Source organism: Sus scrofa, chromosome 1 (genome assembly GCF_054392235.1).
Source record: "Sus scrofa isolate SSC_HxYL_T2T_F1_AM1 chromosome 1, Sscrofa_HxYL_maternal_Yorkshire_Landrace_v2.0, whole genome shotgun sequence".
Classification (NCBI taxonomy): domain Eukaryota; kingdom Metazoa; phylum Chordata; class Mammalia; order Artiodactyla; family Suidae; genus Sus; species Sus scrofa.
The window spans coordinates 250,654,373-250,673,452 of NC_139383.1; the positions used below are offsets into that span (position 1 = coordinate 250,654,373).

The window sequence follows — 19,080 nt, forward strand, 5'->3', positions numbered from 1 at the left end:
AATAAGTTTTTTTTAAAAAAATCAAATGTAAATTATAGCTGCTTTGAAAATTATGAAGTAAGATTGGGAAAAAAAGATAATTATAAAACAGGAGTGTTTTATCATCTAAACCGGTATTTTAAATACTAGTTCCTTGTGTTTGTACTGTTTGAAAATGAACTTTGGTTACCAAAGGGGACACGTGGAGGGTAGGGATGGACTTGGGATTTGGGATTGGCATGTTCACACTGTGGTCTATGGAATGACTGGCCAGCAGGGACCTGCTGTATAGCACAGGAAACTCTACCCAATAACCTATGATAACCTATATGGGCAAAGAATCTGAAAGAGAATGGATGTGTGTACATGTATAACTGAATTAATTTGAATTACGTTGTTGTACAGCAGAAATTATCACAAGCTTGTGCATCAACTACTTCAGTAGAATTTTAAAAAGAAATTAAAAAATAAAATTTTAAGGAGTTCCCATTGCAGCCCAGCAGAAACGAATCCAACTAGTATCCATGAGGATGCGGGTTCAATCCCTGGCCTCACTCAGTGGGTTAAGGATCCAGAGTTGCCACAAGCTGTGGCACTATAGGTCACAGATGCGGCTCAGATCTGGTGTTGCTGTGACATAGGCCAGCAGCTGCAGCTCCAATTTGACCCCTAGCCCTAGAACGTCCATATGGTGCAGGTGAGGCCCTAAAAAATAAAAAAATAAAATAAAACTTTAAAAATGGAAAACAGGGAGTTCCCGTCATGGTTCAGTGGTTAACGAATCCGACTAGGAGTCACGGGGTTTCGATTTCGATCCCTGGCCTTGCTCAGTGGGTTAAGGATCCGGTGTTGCCGTGAGCCGTGGTGTAGGCTGCAGACTCGGCTCAGATCCCGTGTTGCTGTGACTGTGGTGCAGGCTGGCAGCTACAGCTTTGACTTGGACCCCTAGCCTGGGAACCTCCATGTGCTGGAACAGCCCAAGAAATGGCACAAAAAAAAAAAAAAAAAAAAAACAAGAAGAATAAATATATAAAATTACTTTTTTTTTTTTTTTTTTTTTTGTCTTTTTGCCTTTCCTAGGGCCGCTCCCACAGCATATGGAGAGTCCCAGGCTAGGGGTCTAATCCAAGCTGTAGCCACTGGCCTACACCACAGTTCACAGCAACGCCAGATCCTTAACTCACTGAGCGAGGCCAGGGATCAAACCCTCAACCTCATGGTTCCTAGTCGGATTCATTAACCACTGAGCCACAGCAGGAACTCCTAAAATTACATTTTTTATCTGCAAAAAAAAAAATACTATTCCCTTTGAGATGTTTTCATTCTTCCTGATTAGGTTGTTTCTTATGATAATTAAGTAAGATAACCTTTTGGCATACTTCTGGGGTACCCTACAGAAGATGCAAAACTACTCCTTAAACACAATTATCCTTAAAGCTTTTAACACCCAGTTCAACAATTCAGCAAGCCTTACTGAATGCCTGCTCTGTGCCATGTACTGAGTGAGGCTGTCAAACTACAAAGGTGAACAGATGTTACCCCTGAGTTCTGTGTACTGTAGGCTCATAGGGATATGTATGCATATTTTTATTGGAGGGAAATAATATTTAGATCTTTTACACCCTGTCGCATCCTTCCTAAGTCGATTCCACCTCTGCGTCATGTTCTGATATCTAAGAGCAGAACGTGGAGGGACGACACAAGGGTGGGATCTCAAGTTAACAGTAATTAGGGAGCAATATTGGGTGGAGGGGGCCCGTGGAGGGAGTTTGGAGCAAACTAGATTGGAAGCCAGGCAAGGTGTCTCTGGTGTGATAAGCAAGCCACAGCAGGAACTTGTCTGGGACAAAAATAGCCACACAGTAAGTTCACAAGCCATAGCTCATTGTCCTTTCCCTCGGAAGTCAAGTCTAGAGTCATTACCAGAATGTGACGTGTTAGGCATTAAAGGTTGGATATTTTTAACAAAAGATGCCTTGTTCTAGAGTTCTTTGTATATATACATGAAACCTCTCTCTCAAACCCTTGGAGGGTGGTTACCACTCCTGATTCACCTTTCTATCCCCACAGTATAATCTAGTAGGAGGCTCAGCCCAGAGTAGTCCCCATAAACACCCTCACTCCCATTTGCAGGGCCAGCCTCATGGGCGTGCGGCCTGTGAAAATATGTTACACACACAGAGCTGCTGATGCTGCTGTGACTTAATAATGGCAATACCAGCAAGAGCTCTGCTCCAGAGCTCTTTCTACTGTCATTCCCTAGCACTGACCTATGTGCCGGAGATACAGCAGTTAAAAGATAAAAAGTCTCTGCCCTTACAAAGCCTACATTCTATAAACAATAAGCATATAAATAAAAGATAGATCAGATAGTCTGATGAAAGCTTTGAAGGAAAGTGAGCAGGGAATGATGATAAGGAATGAGGAGGGAAAAGTTGATGGCGATTCCTATATTAAACAGAGTGAGAGTGGAGAAGACCTGAAGGAGGTGAGGGGCCAGCCAGGGGCCACCTGGAAGGGCATTCTAGGCAGATAGGCACTGACAAATGGCCTGAAGTGAGGGGGTGCAGGGGCATGGGTTATTGCTATTGTTGGGATTTCTACTCTGAAAGAGATGGATAGTCTTGGGATGGGTTTGAACAGAGGAGTGATGCCATCTGACTTACATTTCTAAAGGATTATTCTGTCAGTTCCCTGGGGGCCTAGAAGTTAATGACTGGGTATTGTTACTACTGCGGTTTGGGTTTGATCCTTTGCCGGAAAACTGCATGCCGTAGGCAAGGCAAAAAAAAAAAAAAAAAAAGAGTCAAAGACTCTGACAAGGGTTTTGGTCTGAGAGGCAGAAAGGACGGAGTTACCATTAACGGACAAGGAAGACTGGGAGGAGCAGGCTTGCAGGAGATGGACAGGAGTTTAGTTCGAGGCATTCTAATACATTAGGGAGAAAAGGGCAAAGCAGCAGCCAGTGAGGCAGAGAATAACCAGAAAAGTTATAGCGTTGGAAGCCGAGCAGAAAAAAGGGTTTCAAGGAAGAGAGTGATCAACTGCGTCAAATTTTGCCAATAGGTTCGGTAGAGGAAAGATTGAGAATTGTCCTAACAATGTATTTCCTAACAATTTACTTAATTATGGACTGGAGCCCAGAAAGGTTAGGTGGCTTGGCCAAGTGCACTCAGGCAGGACCAGCTGCAGAATTTTCAGGGCCCAGTCCAAAATGAAAATGCAGAGTTCTTCCTTCAAAAACTATTAATAATTTCAAGACGGCTAGAGCAGAGTATCAAACCCAACACTGGACCTACCTTCACAAGTGTTTCCCTAAATCTTTGTAGCAAACTTATAAACCAGTTTTTAGTATGCTCATTTTTCAGATCAAGACACTGGTGCTCAGAGTATAGAATGATTTTACTAGGGTCCTAGAGCTAGACTAGTCATTTGAGCCTGAAACCTGAGCCTGCAGCCTCCAAGTCTGGCCTTCTTCCTACAAGACTAAACTAGATATTGAAGGAGAGAAGTGCTTTCTTGCCTCCTGACCCATCTGGAGCAGGTTTAAGGATTTTGTTCTGAGGGGGTTTTTTTGTGTGTGTGTTTGTTTGTTTGTTTGTTTTTGGTTTTTTTAGGTTTAAGTATTGATGTCTTGTTCATGCATTTCAGAGCCCTGGTTGAACTGGGCAGATGTGAGAGGGAAGGAAGCACATTGCTAAGAACTTCTGCCCTGGGGCTCTTCATGGCCAGGGTGAAAAGGGAGCACTGGATACTATTTAGTTAGAAACATAATCTGACAAAAGTGCCCCAAAGCTAATGTAGTTTTAAGCTATACGGAGAGAATTATAGAAACGAGGGCAATCAGAGTCCTGCTACACTTTGGATTTTCATCCCATATATGGAATGTTATACTGTGAAGACCGTGTGGGTGAGAACTAAAAATGTGTGTGAAATAGAGCAAGGGATTTGGGGCTCTACCATTTCCTGGGTATGCAGTTTGGGGGGAAATTGCTTGATTCTTTCTGATCCTCAGTTTCTTCTCTTGTAAAACAGAGAAAAAGGGCTCACGAGAGCTTTTTATAAAATGGAAAGCACTGTGCAGACCCACATGCCATAAACTTGGGCAGTGTTAATAGTATTATTAGAGTGTTCTAAGGATGCACCTGGGCATTTTCCTTGAGTGCATTTGTGTGGAAACATCAAGAGAGGGAAGATACCATACATTCATTTTCCTTAGTGTTCTTTCCTTGCTAAAATACTTTTTCAAATTTCAGTACTTAAATTCTTTTCTTTGTTTTATATATTTTTTAATTTATTTATTTATTTTCCGGCTGTACAGTATGGGGGCCAAGATATACTTACATGTATACATTTTTTTCCACCCTTTGTTCTGTTACAATATAAGTATCTAGACATGGTTCTCAATGCTCCTCAGCAGGATCTCATTGTAAATCCACTCCAAGTTGTAGCCGATAACCCCAAGCTCCCGATCCCTCCCACTCCCTCCCTCTTTCCGCCCCCCCCGCCCCCCCCCCCCGGCGGCCACAAGTCCTCCCTCTCCAGGTCCATGATTTTCTTTTCTGTGGAAATGGTCATTCTTTTCAAACACCAGGCCAACCTTTGTTTTCCTTAGTGGAGAAGGAAAGTTTCTGGTTTCCCTCTCTCTCACAGTCTGTTGATGCATGATAAATACATCTGTCTCTGCTAAAATAGATGATGCTGTGCACCTACAGATAGCACAGTCTGTGAGTTTAGAATGGCTGAACCCTGACTTTTGATCGAGGTTGCTCCAAAGTCCCTCCCTCCACCAACACTGCTTTCCATTTCTTAAAGTGTAGTCAATAAGCATCTCTGGGTAAATATTGGTGCGTGGTCATCTATCTGGGAAAGGACAAGTGTGCTCCCACCTTGAGCCTCCATCACATCCCTGTCCTCACTCTGCTGAATTTCCAGAGCTAACAGTGTACCCTCAAGTCTATTGCCTCCTTCTCCTCACGTCACTTCTTCCCTTCGCATTTGCAATCTCCTCCATACATGGTTCTCTCCTACGTCATCAATGATTTCCAAATGGCCAGATTATGTGTTCCCTTTTCAGTTCTCTCTCTCTTTCTCTCTGACCTCACTGTGGCTCACAATTCCTCTGAGCGCTTGCATTGCTCTGTTCTTGGCTTCTGTGGCCATATGTTAACCCCTCTCTCCTCCCTCATCCTCCTCCACACACTTCTCTTTCACTCCTCTAGCTGTGGGAGGTACTTTCCAGAGATGACTCTCAGCCTTTTCTCTCTCACTCTTCTCAGACAGTCAATCCAACTGTATACCGTTAGCTATCACCTCTATACAGATATCTTCTAAACAATGACCTGAGTTCTCAGATCACATTTTCAAGTGTCTCTTGAGTATCATTCCTAACCTGAATGTCCCACTGTACCTTCTACTTAACATAGCAAAAAGAAAGCAGGAGTTCCCAGGTGGCACAGCAGGTTAAAGATGTGGCACAGGTTCGACTCCTGGCCCAGGAACTTCCACATGCCAGGAGCGCAGCACCCCCCGCCACCAAAAAACAAATGTATCTTTTCCCCTAAAACCAATCTCCCTTGTGCTTTATTTCTACCATTCTTAACTATTCTACTATGGAAGAAAAGCACTGTGGTCCTGGCCAACCAGTTGTAAACCTTCACAATTGTCTCTAAGATACTGCCTCCTCACTTTGGTTCTCGCGTCCCGTGGGACACAGTTCTATGAGTTCATTCTTCTCAGTGTCCCACATGCTCATTCCCTCTCTTCTTTCCCATATCCATCCAAGAAGAGGACTAGTTCTTATTGTAAGTACTGGCGAAGATTTCTAAGTGGTTTATTTGCTTCCATGTCCCCCCAACTTCCCCAGAATGTCCTGCACAAACAACCAGAACATTCCCATATAACTGGCTCTGAACTGGTCACTACTCTGTTTAGACTCCTGTAAAGTCCCAGTATTGCTTGTCAAATAAAGACCAGATTTCTCAACCTGGCATTGAAAGCCAACTTCCCAATCTTCTTTCCCATGACTTTCCTGAAAATCCCCAGGGTTCCAACTGAATAGTGTCACTTGCCCTCCCTGTTTGGTCTTGATTCTTTCTAACGCCCACAGTACCTTGATTCACACGTCCTGGCTGCTGAGTGCTCTTCCCTTGTGTTTGCCCACCCAGATGGTGAGTGCCTTCATCACAAAGCCTTTGATGACGCTGACGATGATGATGACGATGATAATGTCAGCCACTCTACAGACACATACTAGGTACCTGACGTGTCACAAACATTATCTCCTTTAGTTCTTCTAACTAATATCATCCCCACTTCACTGATAAGGAAATCAGGGTTTAACAAAGTTAGGTTACATCCCAAGGTCACATAAGCTCAGAAGTGCTATAGTTAGGGCTCAAAACCAAAGCAGTCTGACTATAAAGTTCACAAATTAATCATTCTTTTCTACTACCTTTTTTTACATAGAGATAATCTCTCCTTTCTGAGCTGTAATGACACTTGATCTGGGCCTCCTTGTATAGTAAACACCAAATATTTTGTATTTTACTGTGTACATGTACATAGCTTTTCCATAATAGTCACTCAGCAAACATCTCTTGAACATGTATTTCTTGCCAGCCCCTTGACTAAGAATTGGAGATGTAAAGAAGAATCAAACAGGAGTCCTTTCCTCCAAGGAACTCAGTCTAATTGAGGGTGAGAAACAACAAGCAAATCTGAATTTAGAATATAATGCAATGGATAATTTTTAATGTCAATATTTCCAAATGTTCTGAGAGTAGAGGTGGAGTGCTTAATTCTGTTGCCATAGAAGAGGAAAGATAAAGATATTATATTAGGTATTCTTTGGCTGTAATTCTCTTTATTCATAACTGCCTTGGGATGATTCTGCATTGGCCAACAAGTAGAGTTGGGAAAATGATGAGGCTGTATATGTGCATAAGAGTGTCATGTGTTTTTTCACTTTACAATAGTGTTAAGCTTTTCCACTTTTATTAATTTCACAGAAATATAATAACAGCCAATATCCCTTAAAAAAATAATAGCCAATATTTACTGAATATCAGCTTACCGTACTCCCGACACTCTTCTAAGCACTTTATGGAATTCATTTAGTCTTTATAAGATCTTTTAAGGGAAGTACTACTGACACCCTCTTTTGTAGATGAAGAAACTGAAGCACGGACATTGAACCTGTGCCCTAAGTCACACACCTAGTAAGTGGCAAAGCTAGGTGGTTTGGATCTAGAAGGCCATATGCTTAACCACTTGCTCTCTTGTCTCTCAATTTTACTTCTTTCATATTTAATAAGGCAACAACATATTTTCTTTTTATTTCTTCTTTCCTTCCTTCCTTTCTTTCTTTCTGTCTTTCTTTTTTTTAGGGCCACACCCGTGGCATATGAAGGTTCCCAGGCTAGGGGTCTAATCGGAGCTACAGCTGCTGCCCTATGCCACAGCCACAGCAATGCCAGATCCAAGCCACGTCTGCAATCAACACGTCTGCAATCTGGCTCACCGCAATGCCAGATTCTTAACCCACTGATCGAGGCCAGGGATCAAACCCGAAACCTCATGGTTCCTAGTCAGATTCCTTTCCACTGTGCCACGATGGAAACTCCCCTTTCTGTATTTAATTTTATTTTTTTATGGCCATACCCGAGATATATGGAAGTTCCCCAGGTTAGGGGTCAAATTGGGGCTGCCACTGCAGGCCTGTGCAAGAGCCACAGCAACAATGGATCCAAGCTGCACCTGTGACCTATGCTGCAGTTTGCAGCAACGCCAGATCCTTAACCCACTGAGAGAGGCCAAGGATCGCACCTGCATACTCGCAGACACTGTGTCAGGTTTTTAACCTGCTGAGCCACAGCAGGAACTACTCCTCTATTTTCTTTTTCAATCCTTTCTTTCTTTCTTCCCCTTTTCCTTCTCCCTCATGCTCGCCTTCTTTCTGCAATGTGCTGACTATCTACTCTGTGCCCCAAAGTATTTAGGGTGCTGGGGATACAAAGGCAAGTATGAAAAACAGCATGCATAGAAAATTAAGGGAACGCAGAAAGGGGACCTCTAACCAAGATGGGAGACAAGGTCAAAGAAGTCTTCCTGGAGTTCCCATCGAGGCTCAGCAGAAACAAATTTAACTAGTATCCATGAGGATGCAGGTTCAATCCCTGGCCTTGCTCAGTGGTTAAGAGTCCAGTGTCCCGGAGTTCCCGTTGTGGCTCAGTGATTAACGAATACAACTAGGAACCATGAGGTTGCGGGTTCGGTCCTTGCCCTTGCTCAGTGGGTTAAGGATCTGGCATTGCCGTGAGCTGTGGTGTAGGTTGCAGACGCGGCTTGGATCCCGAGTTGCTGTGGCTGTGGCTTAGGCCGGTGACTACAGCTCCGATTCAACCCTTAGCCTGGGAACTTCCATATGCTGCAGGAGTGGCCCAAGAAAAGGCAAAAAGACCAAAAAAAAAAAAAAAAAAAAAAAGAATCCAAAGAATCCAGTGTCCCCATGAGCTGTGGTGTAGGTTGCAGACCCACCTCAGATCCCATGTTGTTGTGGCTGTGGCTGTGGCGGAAGACTACAGCTTCGATTCCACCCCTATCACATATGCCACGAGAGTGGCCCTATAAAGACAAAAAAAAAAAAAAAAAGGCAGTCTTTCTGGTGATCTTGGGCTTAGTTTTGAGGGTGAATAGGAATTCACTACTACGACACAACCAGACTCAGAGGAACAAACACAGGCTGCAGAATCAGATCTAAGTTCATTCAAATGAGGTTCTGTGTGGCTGAGATCTTCCAGGCTCAATTCCCTCGTATTTGGAATGGGTATTACAACATCTACCTTTCATGACTACTGAGAATTAGGAATTATGACTTTTGGAAAGCATCTGGCAACATTAGACCTTAATGGTTTGGTTGCCATTATGGTTGTTCATAATCTCAACAACCATAAGTGAAATAGAACCACTAAATAATAAAGGTAACCAAGGCATGAAACTTATTTTATAGATATGGAAATGGAGATCCAGAGAGGATCCAATGTCACACAGGAATGGTGGCAAGTGGAACTGGAATCCAGATCCTCTGAGGGTTCTACCATTTTCCCTTTATCTGCCTGCTATTTCAAATTCTCCTGTCTACAAGTCAATCTACCTCATCCTCTGGCTTAATGAAAATTTCCCATTATTGCATTTCATTCCCATGATTTTTGCCATATTCTTGTAATAACATTTTCTGTACTATTGTTTAATGTTTTTCCTCAAACTTATTTTTACTAAACATATTTACAATGGAAATTTTATATCACCATTATAAATGAAAAGCCAACAATGTCGCCTTTGAAATCACAAGTTTGTGGTATTACAAATACAATTCTTCTAAGGCACATTAAAATAAATACTGAACTATTAAGATAAAAGATGTTTCATCTGAAATTATCTGCATTGCCCCAAGTGGAATAAATGCATATTACCTATTGGGAAATGCTGGCTTTTGGATAAATCCAGTGAACTCTTTTCATTTTGCAGAACTTTTAGATCATGTCCGAATTGTCCTAAAACCAAACTGCCATTTGCAGTGACTGATTTATAATTCAAAAGGGTCAGGGCAAAAGACCCAAATCATTCCCTTGCCTGCCGCCAACCCACTGTTACTCATATCGGCTACTCTCCACAGGGTCTCTAGTTGAGCACTAGCCCCTCCTATGTTTGCTCTTTCCTCACCCCTTGGAGTTTTAACTACTCTGAATACTCCTAGAATATGTGCTAGAACCTAATGTGATGCTTTGGTCTTATTTGTTTGGAAACCTCACTCCTTGCTTCTAGCAGATTCTATCCCCTGGACTTGACGTTTAGAGTTAGAATAACCTAGATGAGTCCCTGCCTGAGAGGAAACACTGCTGGTGAACTGTGACCTTCCAAATAGTTCATCCCCAGTGCTTGCCAAGGGCCTGGCACAAGGTATACATTCAAGTAAACAGTTGTCACCTGAACCAATTAAGGCAGAGGTGACTCTGGCTAGAACTTCTGCCACCAGGTGGCCATAAATGGCAATTGCACCATTCTCACTTAACTAGGTCTTGAGATTTGGCTCTAGGATGCTTCCTGGGAGGCATCCTGCCTCGCTCCCTAATTCTCTGACACTTTCTGTTCCCCTTCCTGCAAGTCCTCCTCTGGGTGAGTTAGCACCCAGGGATGTCTGCATATCAAACATTCAGCTAATTGATATTCTGTCACAATCTGTTCAACAAGTGTTGGGCTTTTTGTGTTTGGAGGTGTGTGTGTGTGTGTGTGTGTGTGTGTGTGTGTGTGTGTGTGTGTGTGTGTGGCGGTGGCTAGTGACACTTTGGTTTTATTTTTAGCCAGGTTGGAGAGGGAGGAGAAGGAGTTACTTCAGCAGGCAGAAAATGCATTGCCAGGTCTTTCCTCCCTGGCATTCTCCTAAGCGGCTGTGAGCACCTTTAACAGATGGAGCTCAGGATGTGATCAGATCTGATTTTATCAGCATATATTCTGGGTAAGTTCACTGTGAGGATGAAGACTTCCTTTGTGCTTCTTTATGTTCTGTATTGCCACCCTTTATTGTTAGTACTCTCATCTCATTTTAAGGAAGCTAGCCTTGCTCAGCCATGATAGACACCTGTGGGGGAATCATGTAGCAAAGTCTGATGTTCCAGTGGAAGAAAAGAAGGTGAAAGTCTGGCCTAGCTCTTTGTAATGCGCCTTCTCCTCTCCATCAGCTGTAAGCACATCTTACTTTTTTTTTTTTTTTTTTTTTTGGCTGCACCCATGGCACACAGAAGTCCCCAGGCCAGGGAATGAACCCGAGCCATAACAGTAACCATAGCAGTGGCAATGGTAGATCTTTAACCCACTGATCCACCAGGGAACTCCAAGCACATCCTATTCTTAAGTGCCAGAACGGCCTTGGTAATCAAGAGGGAAATAACAAACCCAGACAGAAGAGCCATCTTCAGAGATTGCCAGCAACCCCAGAATTACCCATAATTCTTCTATCTGATGGGCTTGGTCTTTTTGATGAAAATCAAATAGGATATTACACATTATAACCATAGCCTTTACTATTAAAATTGGATATACTATACTTCACTTTTCGGGAAACACTAAGAGGAGCAATTATCACCCTGAAGCATGTGTGGTACAGCAGATAAAGACTGGACTCTTGGATCAGAAGATAAGTAGGGTATCTATTTCCACAGAGCTGCTATTAACTTCTGTTTTTGCCCAGTGCAGATGAGTGTACAACACTTTGTTCTCATGTAAGGAGACTAGACAGAATTACCCAGCAGAATTTAAAAAACTTGGTCCATCCAACCAAGACATACTTTCTAGAAAATTCTATACCTACTCTGACCTATGGAAAACTCCATTTCTATATCCTGCCACCAAATAGCACCCACATGGTTTCAGTCATCTCTCCAAGAAGGAATGAGGAGAAGAACCCTCACTAATCCAGTCAATTTAATTCCCCTTTAATGGGAATGAAATCAAGATCTCAATAATACATGATTCTGCTTTCTAGTCTTATATAGAAATTACACCTTTAGCTCTAAATCCTAGATAGCTCTGACTAAGGGAGTGAAAAACTGATCAAGTAATAGAGTTGCTGTGCAGTAGGGAGCAGAAGTGGAAAGAATAGATTGGTGATCAGGTGGTACAATAAGTAAAGGGCTTGAGACTTTTTAGTAGGTCTGGCAGGGATGCTTGACTGGGCAGGAGAGCTATTTGTTTTGGAAATTACTTGCAAACTGCTAACTGTACCTTATGGAGTTATGAGAACTGGGGACACAGTAACACTACATTTCACAGAATTTCATAGCTGGAAGAAATCTTTAATGTCATCTAGTCAAATCTCCCAAGAGATTTCTGAAAGCCCTGTATGGACTCAATTTACTAGAAATAGAATATACTTCTGATTTCAAAAATTTTGTTAAAGAAAATCCCACAGAGATTTTTTTTAAAGTAACCACTATCATTCTAATTATTACTTCACAACCTTGGGAAAGTTACTTCATGTATGTAAGCCTTTGCTCAAAACATGACTTTGGGCAAGTCACTTCACTTCTCTGGATATAAGTGTCCTTATCTACAAATACCAACTCCTGCTCCATGTTGCATGCCCCTCGGGGTGGATAATGGGCTCAAGAAGATGACAGTAGTGGAAGTGTCCTGGTAACTGTAAGGAATGGTATAGTTTTTAAAACATAAGAAGAGTTGCTACCAGCTCCTACATTCCCTTGCCAGTGACCCCTCATGCCAAGTAAGATGCAAATGTTTCTATTAAGGTTTCTCCCCATTGCCTGTAGTTCTCCCCCATAGAGTTACCCACAGATGGGTCCCTACAAGAACATTCTCCAAGGGCTCCTGTGTCTTCTCACGAAAGACAAGGAATGGGCCTGTGCCCATCGCAGTGTCTGCGAGGGAACGAGCCACACGCACACAGGGAGGCTTTCAGTGGGAACAGCTGCAGTCTCTTGCTTGTCCTACATCCTCAACTACCAGCGCCACTTGTCCGTGGGCCTCTAGCAGCTATCAGAGTGGTGAACCTAAGGAGCACAGCAGCAGCAAACCACACAGAGGACCCTCATAGTCTTAGGTTTCAGTCACAGCAGAACCTCATAATGGCACAGATTGTTGTTCATTCTAACGGGCATTTATGAAGTGTCTGTTATGAGTCAGGTCCTGCCCTTGCCACCGAGGGTAAGAGATGAGTCAGATGTGCTGTCTGCTCTCGAGACCTCACAGTTTAGTGAGAGAAACAGACTCATGAGTGTCATATACTGGATGTGTTATGACCAAAGGCTACACAGTGTTTGGGCACAGCTGATGGATGGCTTAAGTCTGTCTGGGGGCTCAGGGTGGGCTTCTCAGAGGAGATAAGATTTCAGTGTTACCTTAACAGGGGTTTAGAAATTCCCTGAGGTGGAAAATGGTGGTGGGGGAGCTTGGAGTATAACAAATGAGCATATAAAGGCACAGAGAGGAGTTCCCGTCGTGGCTCAGTGGTTAACGAATCCAACTAGGAACCATGAGGTTGCGGGTTCGATCCCTGGCCTTGCTCAGTGGGTTAAGGATCTGGCGTTGCCGTGAGCTGTGGTGTAGGTTGCAGACGAGGCTCAGATCCCATGTTGCTGTGGCTCTGGTGTAGGCCGGCGGCTACAGCTCCGATTCCACCCCTAGCCTGGGAACCTCCATATGCTGCCGATGCAGCCCTAGAAAAGGCAAAAAGACAAAAACAAATAAATAAAGGCACAGAGATGTGACGGGGCACCTTGGATCTGGGCACAGTAACAGGGGGCCTGACCTGTGTGCTACACATCAGGGAATGGAAAGACCTGAAACCAGAGAGGTAGCTGGGGGCCAAGGAGCAGGCCTTTATGATGTCAAGGGGGAGCCGCTGAGGGGCTCAGGGAGGAGAATGTCGTGGTCAGGTAAGGTTCTTAGACAATTTAGGTGGCAGTATGGGGGCTGGGTGAGAAAGGAGAGAGAAGATAAATTCACCGAGGTATTAAAGGAAAGGACAGATTCTAGAGAGATTTAAAAGGTAGAATTGAAAGGTCCTTATGAGAAATTGTAAGAGCTCCGGCACAGGAAATTAAAAGAGAAAGAAGGCAGACTGAAAATCTAGTGAGGGCCCCAGGTAAAATGACAAGATATCTTGCATCAAGCAAATCACACCTTGGCTTCTATTTATCAACTGCCTGGCCAAGATGGCCTTTGTAATGTTTGGGGACAGGAGGTCAAAATCTTTTGGGACAAATAATTTTTTCCAGCTAACAGATCTGGCTGGCTAGGCCAGTGTGCCCCTCCTGCCCCAAGTGTCTTAGCCCCAAAGCTAACTGTTTTGTCGAGGAAGATGCCTTCCCCAGATAGAGAAAGGTCACATGTTGGTAAAGGATTGACAAACAGCTGCGACAAGATCTATCTAGATTCATGCATTACCACGAAGAAATGCCTATCTCAGAACACTCAGCTGCCTGTAGCATACGATCACAGACCACACATGTGGTAAATTCCCGGAAGAATTGATATTTGAGCTGGGTCTTGAAGGAAAGCAAAGGAAAAACAAGTACACTAAAATGATAACCTTCCTGGTTTGGCCCTTTTTTAGAAGTACACCTAGAATGTTCTAGAGTAGAACTGTCCAGTGGAGCTTTCTGCAATGATGAAAATGTTTTTCAGTTCGATCCAATACGGTAGCCATTAGTCACATGTGGCTCCTGAACACTCTAAATGTGGCGAATGTGACTGAGGAACTGATTTTTTAATTTAATTTTTATGAATTTGAAGGTAAATAGCCACCTGTAAGCTAGTGGCTACCATGTTGGACAGCACAGCTCTGAAGCCCACTTAGCAAACCTAAGTTTTTTTTTTTTTTTTTTCTGGCCATGCCTGTGGCATATGGACGTTCCCAGGCTAGGGGTCAAATTGCAGCTGCAGCTGCTGGCCTATGCCACAGCACACGGCAACGCTGGATTCTCTCGAGCTCTTTGTTTCATTCCATGCCTGTTTCTGTTCTCTTCATCCTAGTCCCTCCAGTTTGTTGTACTAATTGTCTTCTAGCTTCCAACATTGGTCCTATTTCCTGGCTATTGACTTCCTCTCTCATCCCAGCAGAAGCCTGGACTATCTTCTGTCTGGCTCTTACCTTTATACCTCCCCAGCCTGTGCTGCCGTGTGGACCTAGAGAAAGTAGCTTCAGAGCACCTGTCCTGTCATGTTGGGCCCTTCACCAGGCCTTATCCACTCCCTCCCTTCTTTTTCACTGTTTTGTTTCCAGCTCACTTTAACCAGTCAGTTAGCAACCTAGAACATTCGAAGGTGGAACAGTTGGGATGGAGGGTGTGTACTGGATGGGGAAGGAGGGCTATAGCCAGTTGAATGAATACTTTGATTTGAGGCCTCTGGAAGTAGGTGAAGGGCTCCATCCTGAGGGCTTTTCTGTCAGACTTTTTTTTCTTTTTTTTTTTTTGTCTTTTTAGGGTTGCACCCCCAGTATATAGAAGTTCCCAGGATAGGGTTCGAATCAGAGCTATAGCTGCCAGCCTATGCCACAGCCACAGCCACACCAGATCCGAGGCTCGTCTGCCACCTACGCCACAGCTCGCAGCAATGCCGGATCCTTAACCCACTGAGCGAGGCCAGGGATCAAAACCATGTCCTCATGGCTACCAGTTGGATCTGTTATACAGATTTATATACAGAGAGCAATATTGATAGATGGACTACATTTGTGGATGGAAAGGACAGATTCAGGATGCCAAAAAAAAAAAGGCTCTTGCTCGTCTAAAGCATGGGGCCAAATTTAACAGGATGGAATGTAATAACGACAAATCTCAGATCCTGTTTTGAGGTCTCAATGTTAATTTCCTAAGTACCAGTATATGGCTTAGAAGATTTGGGGGGTTTAGATAATTAAGAATCAGTGATGAATAACAAGAAAGGCAGTATACTCTTGGACAGCACTAATAGAATTGTATCCAACAAGGGAGAGCACATCCAAAAGAGACCTGCTCATTCCCACCCTGACCAGACCACACCTGGATCACGTTTCAGGTTCTAAGCACCTCACCATTTTTTTTTTAAAGGGGGAACATTGACAAGCTGAGTGACCACAGTGGTAAACGGACAGGTAACCCGTCATCTAAGGACCTGGGACAATTGAGCCTTACAAGAGCAGCCCATGGGGACAAGGTCACTGTCCTTAATGTCTGAAGGCTCAACACAGAGCAGACATGCTCAACGTGGCTCCAGAGGGCAAAGCAAAAACGAACAAGTGAAAACTCAAGCAGATTTCTGCTCAGTTATGAAGAAAACATTTCCAGTGGTCAGAACTATGATGTGAGACAGTTTAATGTGTAGAGGCAGAGTTTGGTAGAGATCCTGGAGAAATGATGTTAAACACGTCCCAAAGCCAGTTTGTTCAAATACCGATTGTCTCCGCAGTGATGGATAGCTAATGCAAAATGCAGAGTCCCTATACATGCTGACCCCGCCTAGCTTCCAGGTTCTATATTAGGTGTCACTCCTCTCATTCTAGCTCAGCATTCTTGTCAAATAACCTTGGCTCCTTGTATGCGGGAAACAGGTTTCGAGCACAGAACCTCCAGCACCAAGCAGAATGGCAACATAATTTTAGCTCCTGAGCAAAATGGGTCTCACAATAGCGCCGGTACAGTGCGCACATTACCATTTGAATATGCTATATAACAAGCGTGCTAATTATTCTGAGAAGAATACTTGAAGGATAACATAAGCTGTGATCATTAGAGGAGAAAGGGGCTGGTAATTTATGACATGGCTGCTGCTTGATATTCAAAAGTACCTGATGGCTCTCATCACAGGTAAAAGGTAATTACTGTGATTATACAATATCATGACAGTGACAGGAAGCGATCAGAATTTTATTGGAAATCAGTCTGTGTTATAGTGGGGGCTTTTTTTTGCCACATTCAAATATATTACTAATAAAAATGTAGAGTTCCTGTTGTGGCTCAGTGATAACAAACCCGACTAGTATCCATGAGGATGTGGGTTCAATCCCTGGCCTCGCTCAGTGAGTTAAGGATCCAGTGTTGCCATGAGCTGTGGTGTAGGGAGGTCACAGACTTGGCTCGGATCTGGAGTGGCTGTGGCTGTGGCTGTGGCCAGCAGCTGCAGTTCTAATTCAACCCCTAGCCTGGGAACTTCCATATGCTATAGGTGTGGCCCTAAAAAAAAAAAAAGCGTCCTCATTTGGTTGGTTGGTTCCTTTCACAGTTTGGCTATGAATACACTGCTGTGTTACTAAGCTCAACTTTGCAGGAAACGGCTGAGTTTTCACAGGAGATGAGAAGCTGAGGTGAGGAGGCCTCAGGTTGGACGTGGGAACATGACAGTCACCTTGCACTGGAAGAAAAGCTGTAATGGGGAGCTGGCTGGAATGGCCTAGGCCGGCAGCTCTCCAAGGCTGATCTGCAGACCTCGGGGGATCCTGATATTCTTTCAGGGGGCCCAGAAGATCAAAATTATTTTCATAATAACATTAAGATGCTTTTGGCTTTTTCACAGGACTGAAAGCCTTCATGTCCTATGACTCACCTTATATAAAATGTCCAAAACAGGCAACTCTATAGAGACAAGAAGCAAAAAAGGTATTTTCCAGGGACGAGGGGAGGTCAGAAGGGGTTGTGACTACTTAATGAGTTTGGAGTTTCTTCAGGGTGATGGAAATGATCCTGAACTAGGTAGAGGTGGTGGCTGCACAATTAAATGCCACTGAATTGTGTACTTTAAAATTGTTAAAATTATGAACTTTATGTTATATAAATTTTACCACCATAAAAAACTAAGACAAAAAAAAGTAAAAGCTGGAGTTCCCGTCATGGCCCAGTGGTTAACGAACCCGACTAGGAACCATGAGGTTGTGGGTTTGATCCCTGGCCTCGCTCAGTGGGTTAAAGGTCCGGCATTGCTGTGAGCTGTGGTGTAGGTTGCTGACGCGGCTTGGATTCCACGTTGCTGTGGCTCTGGCGTAGGCCAGCAGCTGTAGCTCCAATTAGACTCCCAGCCTAGGAACCTCCACATGCCACAGGTTCGGCCCTAAAAAGACAAAAAGACCAAAAAAAAAAAAAAAAAAGTAAAAGTTGCATATTATACCACATGAGAGGTTCTTCCTATCAGAATATTAAAGGTGCTTGAGGGGTTTCTAATCCTAGAAGTTCTCCTCTTTGCCAGGTCTTGCATTTCTACAACTCTGAAAGTATGAAACACTTCCTTTATTCTAACATGCTGGGCCCTTTAAAACCACTTCTTTGGATTTGACTCACACCAGTCTCTATGAAATATCCTGTCAAGCTGGAAAGCTACTACTTGTTTTTTGGAGTCCATCTAAAATGGCATTCTGTTGATGAAAACTTCCTGGGCCTCCGCCCCTAACCCCACCCCAGGAAAATTTTGTCCCTTTCCCTAGTCCAGGTTCTTACAGTGCTTTGGTCATATTCCTTATACGGTTTTCTTGATATAAGACCTTGTCACATTGTATCAGTTACAATATATCACTGCTTGTCTCTCCTAAAGGGAGTATTTTCTTCTTACCCCTAAAGGTCAGTAGACACACACACACACATACACACACACCCCTCGAAATGTGCTAATTAATACCTTTACGTTAAGTACTTTTTAAAAGGCTTCACAAACATTGAATCATTTCATCCTTATTACCTTATATATATTTTATAGATGGTTAAACTGAGGAAAGGAAAACTTTAGCGCATGCAGAGATGTTAGACGGCTCAGCTATCCTGACACAAGGCATGCAGAGATGTTAAAACAGCAAAACCATATGATGGCATCTGGCGTCAAACTTGGAACATGGCTGGTGCTCAGTAAATGCCTGCTTCATGTGACCAAAAAAAAAAAATGGCTAATAATATTAGGTCAATGAAAGAGATCCATTCTTATGACCTGTTAAATGATTCCGTATCTTTTTCAGAACTCACAGAGTGTTAGAGCGGGGAGAGACCTTGGTGATCTCCTCATGCAAGGTGGAGATGGGGCAGGGGTGCTCCAAAGTGATCCTGAGGAAGATATATGGTCCTGGAGCTTAAGAGGAGAGATCTGGACTACGGAAAGTCATCTCCCAGAAGCGAGAGAGTGCATCAGATCATACAGAGACAAAGGGTCGCTGAGGATGTTTATTAGTCAGCAGCTGGGAAACCCTCTATCCAGAAGAAAGGCCAGAGGAAGGCAAGAGACCTAGGACATGGGAGAGTCCCAGAGCAATGCACGATGCACCAGGGCATGCATTATCCACAGGAGATACACAGAGCGTCATCTCAAAGAGCACCTCAAGGATTCTCACAAAAACCAGCTGCAGTGTCTTGCCCCATCCCACCCTGACAGAACTCCCCAGAGGCAACTACTGCCAACACTTTTAGCTATTTCTTCTGATGTTTTCTTTCATATTTATGAATACATGCTTCTACATCTTGGTTTTTCCACTTTAGACATTATCTGTTGACTTTTTTCCTTTTTTTTCTTTCTTCTTCTTTTTTTTTTTTTTTTTTTTTTTTGGCTGCACCCGAAGCATGAGGAAGTTCC

General features: G+C 43.5%; 1 long non-coding RNA gene across 1 annotated transcript; it reads left to right on the forward strand.

Moving 5' to 3' along the window:
- Nucleotides 1–10,735: 10,735 nt before the first annotated feature.
- Nucleotides 10,736–18,987, forward strand: LOC146407105 (uncharacterized). The gene is made up of 2 exons (XR_014824555.1): nucleotides 10,736–14,421; nucleotides 16,702–18,987. It is a non-coding gene; the product is annotated as an uncharacterized LOC146407105 (long non-coding RNA).
- The last annotated feature ends 93 nt before the right edge of the window (nucleotides 18,988–19,080 follow it).